The following is a 14691-nucleotide window of genomic DNA, read 5'->3' on the forward strand; positions in this document are numbered from 1 at the left end:
TGTGCTGCTGTGGTCATGAACAACTACAGGTAGAACACATTCCACCACATAGAGGCAGTGTTGTACTGCTGTGGTCATGAACAACTACAGGTTGAACACATTCCACCACATAGAGGCAGTGTTGTGCTGCTGTGGTCATGAACAACTACAGGTTGAACACATTCCACCACATAGAGGCAGTGTTGTACTGCTGTGGTCATGAACAACTACAGGTAGAACACATTCCACCACATAGAGGCAGTGTTGTACTGCTGTGGTCATGAACAACTACAGGTAGAACACATTCCACCACATAGAGGCAGTGTTGTGCTGCTGTGGTCATGAACAACTACAGGTAGAACACATTCCACCACATAGAGGCAGTGTTGTACTGCTGTGGTCATGAACAACTACAGGTAGAACACATTCCACTACATAGAGGCAGTGTTGTACTGCTGTGGTCATGAACAACTACAGGTAGAACACATTCCACCACATAGAGGCAGTGTTGTACTGCTGTGGTCATGAACAACTACAGGTTGAACACATTCCACCACATAGAGACAGTGTTGTGCTGCTGTGGTCATGAACAACTACAGGTTGAACACATTCCACCACATAGAGGCAGTGTTGTGCTGCTGTGGTCATGAACAACTACAGGTAGAACACATTCCACCACATAGAGGCAGTGTTGTGCTGCTGTGGTCATGAACAACTACAGGTAGAACACATTCCACCACATAGAGGCAGTGTTGTGCTGCTGTGGTCATGAACAACTACAGGTTGAACACATTCCACCACACAGAGGCAGTGTTGTGCTGCTGTGGTCATGAACAACTACAGGTAGAACACATTCCACCACATAGAGGCAGTGTTGTGCTGCTGTGGTCATGAACAAGTTCCAAGCCAACAATGTGACATGTTGGAATCTCCCTCCACCTTTCTCTTCTCGTCGCTCTTTTCTCCTTCTATCTTTCTTCATCCCTCTCCTTCTTGCCTTACCACTCTTTCTCTCTCTCTCCATCCATCTCTCTCTCTCTCTCTCCCTCAAATAACACATTTTCAATTTCAATTTAAGGGCTTTATTGACATAGGAAACCTGTGTTTTCGTTGCCAAAGCAAGTGAAGTAGATAATAAACAAAAGTGAAATAAACAATAAAAATGAACAGTAAACATTACACTCACAGAAGTTCAGAAAGAATAAAGACATTTCAAGTCATATTATGTCTATATACAGTGTTGTAATGATGTACAAATAGTTAAAGTACACAAGGGAAAATAAATCATCATAAATATGGGTTGTATTTACAATGGTGTTTGTTCTTCACTGGTTGACCTTTTCTTGAGGCAACAGGTCACAAATCTTGCTGCTGTGATGGAACACTGTGGAATTTCACCCAGTAGATATGGGAGTTAATCAAAATTGGGTCAGTCACTGTGGTCTGGTATTCTGCCACTGTGTACTCTCTGTTTAGGGACAAATAGCATTCTAGTTTGCGCAGTTTTTTTTTGTTAATTCTTTCCAATGTGTCAAGTAATTATCTTTTTGTTTTCTCGTGATTTGATTGGGTCTAATTGTGTTACTGTCCTGGGGCTCTGTGGGGTCTGTTTGTGTTTGTGAACAAGCCCCAGGACCAGCTTGCTTAGGGGACTCTTCTCCAGGTTCATCTCTCTGTAGGTGATGGCTTTGTTATGGAAGGTTTGGGAATCGCTTCCTTTTAGGTGGTTGTAGAATTTAACGGCTCTATTCTGGATTTTGATAATTAGTGGGAATCAGCCTAATTCTGCTCTGCATGCATTATTTGGTGTTCTACGTTGTACACGGAGGATATTTTTGCAGAATTCTGCATGCAGAGTCTCAATTTGGTGTTTGTCCCATATTGTAAAGTCTTGGTTGGTGAGCGGGACCCCAGACCTCACAACCATAAAGGGCAATGGGCTCTATGACTAATTCATGTATTTTTAGTCAGATCCTAATTGGTATGTCGAATTTTATGTTCCTTTTGATGGTGTAGAAGGCCCTTCTCTCTCTCTGTCCATTTCTCTACCTTCTCTCCTTACCACTCTTTCTCTCTCCCTCCAATTACATTTTTCAATTTCATTTTAAGGGGCTTTATTGGCATGGGAAACATATGTTTACATTGCCAAAGCAAGTGAAATAAACTATAAAAATGAACAGTAAACATTACTCTCACCAAAGTTCCAAAATAACAAAGACATTTCAAATGTTATATTATATGCAAATAGTTACTGCTTCTTAGCCAATGATCAGCGGGGGTTCTTCTGTTCCACAACTCGCCACGCTCCAATCAGCCGCACGCAGCGACAGACAGCTGGAAGGAACGAACACTCCTCGCCCACAATAACACCTCCCTCCCCTCCTCATCCCACTCTCTTCTCCTCCCCGCCGTGAGCGCCCCGGGAGGAGCCCGGACCCGTTATACCTTTGCGTGCTCCCTTCCCTCCCCCCTCCCCTCCCGTCACTCACTGCGCGTCTTTGAGGATGCACGCAGGCACAGCGCGTCTTATCAGTCTGCCCTCCCTCCCTCCGCCATCATTCATTATTATCCCTCTTTTCCTTCCCACTAGCCTCACAGGTCGCCATAACCTGCTCGAGACTTTTACCCGTTTCCGCCGTTTGGTTTTTAACCCCACGGGTAACGTTTACCGAAGGGAGGCAGATCAGTGTGTCGGTGCCCCCTCCCTCCTCTCCTCTCTACCAGACAGAGACAGACATGCTCCACGGTGGGTGCTCGCGCTTCCCGCCTCCTTTCCCCTCCGGGAGTCGGTGAGTAGGTAACAGCGTCCATCTTCTTTCTCCGTTAGCTGCTGCATGCTGTCTTCCTGTACGGTGCTGTAGACCAACAGGAGAGAGAGAGACGTGGGCTCGCGGCGAGGTTCAATTTCCACAGCTGGTGACCTTCCGCCGCTCGCGCCGCCGGCTGTCTGACCAGATAATTAGTTATAGCCCTGGGGGCAACGGGCCACACACACACACACACACACACACACACAGTGTCATATGGATTGATTATAGAATTGATTATAAGGTTGCTGCTAGTACTATTTTATTTAGAGAGATATATGGGTACACCTGCAGGGTTTGTCACTGATGATAACATAAAATATTGATCCTAAACACACATACACACACACACAGACACACACACACACACACACACACAGACACACACACACACAGACACACACACACACACACACACACACACACACACACAGACACACACACACAGACACACACACAGACACACACACACACAGACACACACACAGACACACACACACACACACACACACACAGACACACACACACACACACACACACACAGACACACACACACACACACACACACACACACAGACACACACACAGACACACACACACACACACACAGACACACACACACACACACACACACACTGGGTTTGGTGCAAGGGGTGTTATTTGAGCGTTGTGAGGAGAACATTACTGTAACATATCAGATTTGTCCATTAGAGAGAGGGGGAGGGAGGGAGAGGAGAGAGAGGGGGGATAGTGAGGGGGAGGGAGGGAGAGGAGAGGGGGGGGGGGGGTGCGGTAGAGAGGGGAAGGTAGAGGGAGAGAGAGACTCAGAGAGGGGGAAAGAGGGAGGGAGAGGAGAGAGAGAGACTCAGAGAGAGGGAGGGAGAGGAGAGAGGGTAGAGGACAATGAAATTGTACTGAAACAAGAGACTCTGAGAGATGGATTGGAGAGAAACTGTATTTTTGAGGGTCAGGGAGGAATAGAAAGATGGACGACGAGAGAGAGAGAGAGACAGAGAGAGAGAGAGACAGAGAGAGAGAGAGAGACAGAGAGAGAGAGAGAGAGAGCCAGCTTGGAGTCTTAACAAATGAGATGTTCTGTTTGGGAAAATAATGGTGTTTTGGATATACGCAGAAAATAAGGTCTGAGGTGGAGATCCGTTTATGAGATAATATCAGTCACTTTATGAATTATCTTTATTTTCTCTGTGCTTCAGATTTCGGAAAGTTTTCAGACTTTTTCCACTTTTTTTTCCGTTTTAGTTGCAGCCTCATTCTAACATGGAAATGGATTAAATAAAACATTATAAAATTAAATAAAACATCCTCATCAATCTCCACACAATGCCCCTTAATGACAAAGCCAAAACACGTTTTTAGAAATGTTTGCAAATGTATTAAAAATACAAAACTAAAAAACCTTATTTACGTAAGTATTCAGAACCTTTGCTATGAGACGAGAGAGAGAGAGAGAGAGAGAGAGAGAGAGAGAGAGAGAGAGAGAGAGAGAGAGAGAGAGAGACAGAGAGAGAGAGAAAGAGTTAGAGGGAGAGAGAGAGACAGACAGAGAGAGAGAGAGAGAGAGAGAGAGAGAGAGAGAGAGACAGAGAGAGAGAGACAGAGGGAGAGAGACAGAGAGAGAGACAGAGAGACAGAGAGAGAGAGAAGGCCCTTGGTGGATTCAACTCCTCAGTAAAAAGGCACATGACAGTCTGCTTGGAGTTTGCCACAAGGCACCTAGAGGACTATCAGATTCGAACATCTCTGAAGAGACCTGAAAATAGCTGTGCAGCGATGCTCCCCATCCAACCTGACAGAGCTTTAGAGGATCAGCAGAGAAGAATGGGAGAAACTCCCCAAATACAGATGTGCCAAGCTTGTAGCATCATACCCAATAAGACTGGAGGCTGTAATCGCTGCCAAAGGTGCTTCAACAAAGTACTGAGTAAAGGGTCTGAATACTTAAGTAAATGTGACATTTTTCTTCTTTTTTAAAAATATACGTTTGCAAAAATGTAAAAAAAACAAACTGTTTTTGGTTATTGTGGTGTCATTATGGTGTATTGTGATGTCATTATGGGGCATTGTGATGTCATTATGGGGTATTGTGATGTCATTATGGGGTATTGTGATGTCATTATGGGGTATTGTGATGTCATTATGGGGCATTGTGATGTCATTATGGGATATTTTGATGTCATTATGGGGTATTGTGATGTCATTATGAGGCATTGTGATGTCATTATGGGGTATTGTGATGTCATTATGGGGTATTGTGATGTCATTATGGGGTATTGTGATGTCATTATGGGGTATTGTGATGTTATTATGGCAAATTTTGTGTTTAGATTGATGAGGGAAAAAAACAATTTTATTCATTTTAGAATAAGGCTGCACTTAACAAAATGTGGAAAACGTCAAGGGGTCTGAATACTTTCAGAATGTAAATGCTTCATCACACACAGGAACGTACATTTTGTGTGCACTACCTCATCACTACCTCATCACTACATCATCACTACCTCATCACTACCTCATCACTACCTCATCACTACATCATCACTACCTCATCACTACCTCATCACTACCTCATCACTACATCATCACTACCTCATCACTACCTCATCACTACCTCATCACTACATCATCACTACCTCATCACCACTACCCATGTCCCTGGTCATCCCTACTGCCTCTGATCTGGCAGACTCACTAAACACAAATGCTTCGTTTGTAAATTATGTCTGAGTGTTGAAGTGTTCCCCTTGCTAACAGTAAAAATAATAATATAAGGAATGTGAAATGATTAATACTTTTACTTTTGATACGTAAGTATATTTCAAACCAAATACTTTTAGACTTTTACTCAAGTAGTATTTTACTGGGTGTCTGTCACTTTTACTGGAGTCATTTTCTATTAAGGTATCTATACTTTTACTCAAGTATGACAATTGAGTACTTTTTCCACCACTGCTAAACTTGTGAGAGAGATATTGAGAGGATTTAGTTAGACCAAACTAAGCCAGTGGTTAGAGGATTTAGTTAGACCAAACTAAGCCAGTGGTTAGAGGATTTAGTTAGACCAAACTAAGCCAGTGGTTAGAGGATTTAGTTAGACCAAACTAAGCCAGTGGTTAGAGGATTTAGTTAGACCAAACTAAGCCAGTGGTTAGAGGATTTAGTCAGACCAAACTAAGCCAGTGGTTAGAGGATTTAGTTAGACCAAACTAAGCCAGTGGTTAGAGGATTTAGTTAGACCAAACTGATTCTGGCATGTTGTTTCTGTATGTGTATGTTAAGTTATTCACTATTTAAAAAATGTATATATTTCTCTCTCTCCTTAGAGAGGTCTTCAAATGAGACCATAAAGGGTTATATCTTCTGACAGACAGCAACTCGAGACTGACCAACACAACCACAGACCTCCAACCGTGTTCCCACAGTATGGTCATGTCTGGTCTGACCAGGTCCAGCAGTGTACACAACGATCACAGCGGTCACAACCTGTCCTCAACCACAACCACGCACGGTCACCACCCCGATCAGAGCGGTGCGGTCGCCGTGGGCGGTTGTGGTCTCACTCCGGTCCTGGACTATACGGCTGAGATGGAGCGCTACCAATCCTTCGCTAACTTCTACACTAAAACCAACGTGAATATGAACGCAGTTAACAGCATGAACTTCCCTCAGTCGGCCAAGCTCGCCCACATCACCGCTCCTATGTTCCCCGGCGGCAGGCTCGGAGTGGGCGTGGCGGGCGTGTCGCCGTGGGGTTGTCATGACAACATCAACATGAATATGAACGTCAACGCGGCGATGCTTTGGGGGCGGAAACCTCCCGTGCATCAGACCACGCCCCTAGCGCCGCCCACAACACACCCGTCGCCCTCGACAACGCACATGCAGCCCCACCGGACCGGCGCCGTGGCGGGCGGTCAGGGTGGAGAGGGCAAGCAGCACGCAAGACATGGAGGACACGCCTCCTCACAGGGACAGGAAATGCATCATCATCACGGGAATAACAACTTCCAGTCCGGCTATGCTGCCGCCAATCACATGACCAAACAGGGCCATGCCCACCAGGACATGCTCAGCCTATCGAATCGCAGCAGCAGTGGCAACGGAGGAGGAGGCGGAGTCAACGGGGTCAACATGTCCAACTTCCCCGCCGGAATGCTGGGGTTACCACCCGGAGTCATCGTCATGGCGATGGGGTCGCACAATAACATTTCGGACTCCTCCCACTTCCAGATGACGACCAATCATAACCAACTTCTGTCGGACTGCCACCATGTCAACCAGACAAACCCCTCACCCTGCTCTTCAACCTCGCCGGGGATGACCTCTGGGGGTCAGGGGTCAGGAGCCTCCAAGAGGAAGAGGAAGCGGTGTGGAGTGTGTGCCCCCTGCAGAAGACTGATTAACTGTGGGGTGTGTTCAGCCTGTAGAAACAGGAAGACAGGTCATCAGATCTGTAAGTTCAGGAAGTGTGACGAACTGAAGAAGAAGGCTGGGAGTATACAGCTAGAGGTAGGAGACACACACACACACACACAGATTCTACTTTCAGATTCCCTATCCTTCTCCTGAAGTCTGCATTCACACACTCCCCCTCATGGATTTAAAAGGACCGGTGTGAGGAATATGCTGGAGACAGCACCAATCCAATGCTTTTTTAAATGCGTGAGGGGTTAGTGAACAAGTGCACACTTCAGGGTAGGGGTAGAGAATCAGAATGCAGCCTATTCCATCCCTAGCCCCTACCACGTAGGCCAGGGGTCTCAAACCCACTCGGTCCTCAACGAGGAAAATTTATTATATATCCTCTTCGGCAAAATTTGCAAAAGATAGTTTTAGGAATTTTCGACCCTGTTGGTCACGTCATAACCGTTAGAGTAAAATCATTATCCCCTCGGTAACTGACTTCAGGGAGGGGGGTGTTGCCAAGGCAACCGAAGACTCATTTGCTATTTGTTTTCTGCAAGAAACCATCAAGTTTCATCCCGTTGTAGATTCCATGTTACTGTAGAGTCCATGTTACTGTAGAGTCCATTTTACTGTAGAGTCCATGTTACTGTAGAGTCCATGTTACTGTAGAGTCCATGTTACTGTAGAGTCCATGTTACTGTAGAGTCCATGTTACTGTAGATTCCATGTTACTGTAGAGTCCATGTTACTGTAGAGTCCATGTTACTGTAGAGTCCATGTTACTGTAGAGTCCATGTTACTGTAGAGTCCATGTTACTGTAGATTCCATGTTACTGTAGAGTCCATGTTACTGTAGAGTCCATGTTACTGTAGAGTCCATGTTACTGTAGAGTCCATGTTACTGTAGATTCCATGTTACTGTAGAGTCCATGTTACTGTAGAGTCCATGTTACTGTAGAGTCCATGTTACTGTAGAGTCCATGTTACTGTAGAGTCCATTTTACTGTAGAGTCCATGTTACTGTAGAGTCCATGTTACTGTAGAGTCCATGTTACTGTAGAGTCCATGTTACTGTAGAGTCCATGTTACTGTAGAGTCCATTTTACTGTAGAGTCCATGTTACTGTAGAGTCCATTTTACTGTAGATTCCATGTTACTGTAGAGTCCATGTTACTGTAGAGTCCATGTTACTGTAGAGTCCATTTTACTGTAGAGTCCATGTTACTGTAGAGTCCATGTTACTGTAGAGTCCATGTTACTGTAGAGTCCATTTTACTGTAGAGTCCATGTTACTGTAGAGTCCATGTTACTGTAGAGTCCATGTTACTGTAGAGTCCATTTTACTGTAGAGTCCATGTTACTGTAGGGTCCATTTTACAGCAGAATGCCCATGTTACTGTAGGGTCCATTTTACAGCAGACTGCCCATGTTACTGTAGAGTCCATTTTACAGCAGAATGCCAATGTTACTGTAGGGTCCATTTTACAGCAGAATGCCCATGTCACTGTAGGGTCCATTTTACAGCAGAATGCCCATGTTACTGTAGGGTCCATTTTACAGCAGAATGCCCATGTTAGTGTAGAGTCCATTTATCAGCAGAATGCCCATGTTACTGTAGGGTCCATTTTACAGCAGAATGCCCATGTTACTGTAGGGTCCATTTTACAGCAGACTGCCCATGTTCCTGTAGAGTCCATTTTACAGCAGAATGCCCAAGTTACTGTAGGGTCCATTTTACAACAGAATGCCTATGTTACTGTAGGGTCCATTTTACAGCAGAATGCCCATGTTACTGTAGGGTCCATTTTACAGCAGAATGCCCATGTTACTGTAGAGTCCATTTTACAGCAGAATGCCTATGTTACTGTAGGGTCCATTTTACAGCAGAATGCCCATGTTACTGTAGGGTCCATTTTACAGCAGAATGCCCATGTTACTGTAGAGTCCATTTTACAGCAGAGTGCCCATGTTACTGTAGAGTCCATTTTACAGCAGACTGCCCATGTTACTGTAGGGTCCATTTTACAGCAGAATGCCCATGTTACTGTAGGGTCCATTTTACAGCAGAATGCCCATGTTACTGTAGGGTCCATTTTACAGCAGAATGCCCATGTTAGTGTAGAGTCCATTTTACAACAGAATGCCCATGTTACTGTAGAGTCCATTTTACAGCAGACTGCCCATGTTCCTGTAGAGTCCATTTTACAGCAGAATGCCCAAGTTACTGTAGGGTCCATTTTACAACAGAATGCCTATGTTACTGTAGGGTCCATTTTACAGCAGAATGCCCATGTTACTGTAGGGTCCATTTTACAGCAGAATGCCCATGTTACTGTAGAGTCCATTTTACAGCAGAATGCCTATGTTACTGTAGGGTCCATTTTACAGCAGAATGCCCATGTTACTGTAGGGTCCATTTTACAGCAGAATGCCCATGTTACTGTAGAGTCCATTTTACAGCAGAGTGCCCATGTTACTGTAGAGTCCATTTTACAGCAGACTGCCCATGTTACTGTAGGGTCCATTTTACAGCAGAATGCCCATGTTACTGTAGGGTCCATTTTACAGCAGAATGCCCATGTTACTGTAGGGTCCATTTTACAGCAGAGTGCCCATGTTACTGTAGGGTCCATTTTACAGCAGAATGCCCATGTTACTGTAGGGTCCATTTTACAGCAGAATGCCCATGTTACTGTAGGGTCCATTTTACAGCAGAATGCCCATGTTACTGTAGGGTCCATATTACAGCAGAATGCCCATGTTACTGTAGGGTCCATTTTACAGCAGAATGCCCATGTTACTGTAGGGTCCATTTTACAGCAGAATGCCCATGTTACTGTAGGGTCCATATTACAGCAGAATGCCCATGTTACTGTAGGGTCCATTTTACAGCAGACTGCCCATGTTACTGTAGGGTCCATTTTACAGCAGAATGCCCATGTTACTGTAGGGTCCATTTTACAGCAGAATGCCCATGTTACTGTAGGGTCCATTTTACAGCAGAGTGCCCATGTTACTGTAGGGTCCATTTTACAGCAGAATGCCCATGTTACTGTAGGGTCCATTTTACAGCAGAATGCCCATGTTACTGTAGGGTCCATTTTACAGCAGAATGCCCATGTTACTGTAGGGTCCATATTACAGCAGAATGCCCATGTTACTGTAGGGTCCATTTTACAGCAGAATGCCCATGTTACTGTAGGGTCCATTTTACAGCAGAATGCCCATGTTACTGTAGGGTCCATATTACAGCAGAATGCCCATGTTACTGTAGGGTCCATTTTACAGCAGAATGCCCATGTTACTGTAGGGTCCATATTACAGCAGAAGACATCTCTCTGTAACATAAATGATATGTGTAATGTAGTATAAACTCTCTCTCTCCCCCTCATCTCTCTCCTTCTCTCTATTGCTATGTCTCTCCCCCTCCCCTCCATCTCTCTCCTCTCTATTGCTATCTCTCCCCCTCCATCTCTTTCCTTCTCTCTATTGCTATGTCTCTCCCCCTTCCCCTCCATCTCTCTCCTTCTCTCTATTGCTATCTCTCTCCCCGTCCCCTCCATCTCTCTCCTCTCTATTGCTATCTCTCCCCCTCCATCTCTCTCCTTCTCTCTATTGCTATTTCTCTCCCCCTCCCCTCCATCTCTCTCCTCTCTATTGCTATCTCTCCCCCTCCATCTCTCTCCTTCTCTCTATTGCTATTTCTCTCCCCCTCCCCTCCATCTCTCTCCTCTCTATTGCTATCTCTCCCCCTCCATCTCTCTCCTTCTCTCTATTGCTATCTCTCTCCCCCTCCCCTCCATCTCTCTCCTCTCTATTGCTATCTCTCCCCCTCCATCTCTCTACTTCTCTCTATTGCTATCTCTCTCCCCCTCCATCTCTCTCCTTCTCTCTATTGCTATCTCTCCCCCTCCATCTCTCTCCTCCTCTCTATTGCTATCTCTCTCCCCCTCCATCTCTCTATTGCTATCTTTCTCCCCCTCCATCTCTCTCCTTCTCTCTATTGCTGTCTTTCTCTCCCCCCTCCATCTCTCCATTGCTCTCTCTCTTCTCTCTCTCTCTCTCTCTCTCTCTCTCTCTCTCTCTCTCTCTCTCCTCTCCCTCTCCCCCTCCCCTCCATCTCTCTCTCTCTCTCTGTCTCTCTCTCTCTCTCTCTCTCTCTTTCTGTGTTATTCAACTCTCCCTACACTGCTCTGCCAGCTCCAATTAACTGTAATTACCAGTACGTGTGTGTGTGTCATCAATGCATGCCTGTGCGTATGTTTGTGTGTGAGCGTGTGTGTGTTAGCGTGTGTGTGTCATCAATGCATGCCTGTGTGTTAGCGTGTGTGTGCCACTTCAGGTTTTCAGGTCCCTTTAGGGAACCAGTGCTCGTCACCAGCTGCTCTCAGTTCTGTTAGCGAGGTAAGCACCACGGCACACTACACATCACACAGTGTCTCTCTCTCACTCTCACCACACACACACACACACCCTGCAGAGAGGTGCAGAGTGTGTCAGACTGATAGTTGGTGCAAACTAATGATAATCAGTGTAGAGGAAAGGTGTGTTCACGTCAACATTAGACCTCTGAGTCCTCTCCACACTCCCGCCACGCTGGGGGAGAGGGGGATTTAGCCGTGCTACCCTTCTAATGTAGCATCTAATGGGAGGAGAGCTGTGGGTGACTGCCCCAACGTGTGTTCAGGAGCTCATTAGAATGTTCCCTTGCTGCAAGCAGAGGGATCATCTCTGTTCCTCTGGGAGAGGAGGGGAGAGAGAAAAGAGAATGAGAGAGGAGGAGGGAGGGAGAGAGAGAGGAGGGAGGATAGAAGGGGGAGGATGGAGGGAGGGAGAGAGAGAGGAGGGGGGAATGAGGGAGAGAGGATGGAGAGAGGAGGGAGGAATGAGGGAGAGAGGATGGAGGTAGGGAGAGAGGGGGGAAGAGGGAGGGATGAGTGAGAAGTGAGGGATGAGAAGGAGGGATGAGAGGAGGGAGAGAAGGGGGGGTGAGAGGGAGAGAGGAGGGAGGGAGGGATGAGAGGGAGAGACGAGGGGATGAGAGGGAGAGAGGAGGGAGGGATGAGAGGGGGAAAAGAAGGGGGGATTAGAGAGAGAGGGATAAGAGGGGAGGGAGAGAGGAGGGAGGATTGAGTGAGAGAGAGGAAGGAGGGAGGGATGAGAGGGAGGGAGGGATGAGAGAGCGGGAGAGAGGAGGGAGGATTGAGTGAGAGGAAGGAGGGAGGGATGAGGGAGGAGAGAGAGGGAGGCATGAAAGGGAGAGTGGAGGGAGAAATGGATGAGAGGGAGAGAGGAGAGGAGGAATGTATTTGTATTTATTATGGATCCTCATTAGTTCCTGTCAAGGCAGCAGCTACTCTTCCTGGGGTTTATTATGGATCCCGTTAGTTCCTGCCAAGGCAGCAGCTACTCTTCCTGGGGTTTATTATGGATCCCCATTAGTTCCTGTCAAGGCAGCAGCTACTCTTCCTGGGGTTTATTATGGATCCCCATTAGTTCCTGTCAAGGCAGCAGCTACTCTTCCTGGGGTTTATTATGGATCCCCATTAGTTCCTGCCAAGGCAGCAGCTACTCTTCCTGGGGTTTATTATGGATCCCCACTAGTTCCTGCCAAGGCAGCAGCTACTCTTCCTGGGGTTTATTATGGATCCCCATTAGTTCCTGCCAAGGCAGCAGCTACTCTTCCTGGGGTTTATTATGGATCCCCACTAGTTCCTGCCAAGGCAGCAGCTACTCTTCCTGGGGTTTATTATGGATCCCCATTAGTTCCTGCCAAGGCAGCAGCTACTCTTCCTGGGGTTTATTATGGATCCCCACTAGTTCCTGCCAAGGCAGTAGCTACTCTTCCTGGGGTTTATTATGGATCCCCATTAGTTCCTGCCAAGGCAGCAGCTACTCTTCCTGGGGTTTATTATGGATCCCCACTAGTTCCTGCCAAGGCAGCAGCTACTCTTCCTGGGGTTTATTATGGATCCCCATTAGTTCCTGCCAAGGCAGCAGCTACACTTCCTGGGGTTTATTATGGATCCTCATTAGTTCCTGCCAAGGCAGCAGCTACTCTTCCTGGGGTTTATTATGGATCCCCATTAGTTCCTGCCAAGGCAGCAGCTACTCTTCCTGGGGTTTATTATGGATCCCCATTAGTTCCTGCCAAGGCAGCAGCTACTCTTTCTGGGGTTTATTATGGATCCCCATTAGTTCCTGCCAAGGCAGCAGCTACACTTCCTGGGGTTTATTATGGATCCCCATTAGTTCCTGCCAAGGCAGCAGCTACACTTCCTGGGGTTTATTATGGATCCCCATTAGTTCCTGCCAAGGCAGGAACTGGGGTTAAAAAACAATACAATACATTCATTACATATTTCACAACACATTAAGTGTGTTTCCTCAGGTCCCTACTCCACTACCACATATCTACAACACAAAATCCATGTGTACCTGTGTGTATAGTGGGTATGTTATTGTGTGTGTATAGTGGGTATGTTATTGTGTGTGTATAGTGGGCATGTTATTGTGTGTGTATAGTGGGTGTGTTATTGTGTGTGTATAGTGGGTATGTTATTGTGTGTGTATAGTGGGTATGTTATTGTGTGTGTATAGTGGGTATGTTATTGTGTGTGTATAGTGGGTATGTTATTGTGTGTGTATAGTGGGTATGTTATTGTGTGTGTATAGTGGGTATGTTATTGTGTGTGTATAGTGGGTATGTTATTGTGTGTGTATAGTGGGTATGTTATTGTGTGTGTATAGTGGGTATGTTATTGTGTGTGTATAGTGGGTATGTTATTGTGTGTGTATAGTGGGTATGTTATTGTGTGTGTATAGTGGGTATGTTATTGTGTGTGTATAGTGGGTATGTTATTGTGTGTGTATAGTGGGTATGTTATTGTGTGTGTATAGTGGGTATGTTATTGTGTGTGTATAGTGGGTATGTTATTGTGTGTGTATAGTGGGTATGTTATTGTGTGTGTATAGTGGGTATGTTATTGTGTGTGTATAGTGGGTATGTTATTGTGTGTGTATAGTAGGTATGTTATTGTGTGTGTATAGTGGGTATGTTATTGTGTGTGTATAGTGGGTATGTTATTGTGTGTGTATAGTGGGTATGTTATTGTGTGTGTATAGTGGGTATGTTATTGTGTGTATAGTGGGTATGTTATTGTGTGTGTATAGTGGGTATGTTATTGTGTGTATATAGTGGGTATGTTAGTGTGTGTATATAGTGGGTATGTTAGTGTGTGTATATAGTGGGTATGTTAGTGTGTGTATATAGTGGGTATGTTAGTGTGTGTATATAGTGGGTATGTTAGTGTGTGTATATAGTGGGTATGTTAGTGTGTGTATATAGTGGGTATGTTATTGTGTGTATATAGTGGGTATGTTAGTGTGTGTATATAGTGGGTATGTTATTGTGTGTATATAGTGGGTATGTTATTGTGTGTGTATAGTGGGTATGTTATTGTGTGTATATAGTGGGTAT

The sequence above is a fragment of the Oncorhynchus clarkii genome, chromosome 21 (assembly GCF_045791955.1).
Source record: "Oncorhynchus clarkii lewisi isolate Uvic-CL-2024 chromosome 21, UVic_Ocla_1.0, whole genome shotgun sequence".
NCBI classification, from domain to species: domain Eukaryota; kingdom Metazoa; phylum Chordata; class Actinopteri; order Salmoniformes; family Salmonidae; genus Oncorhynchus; species Oncorhynchus clarkii.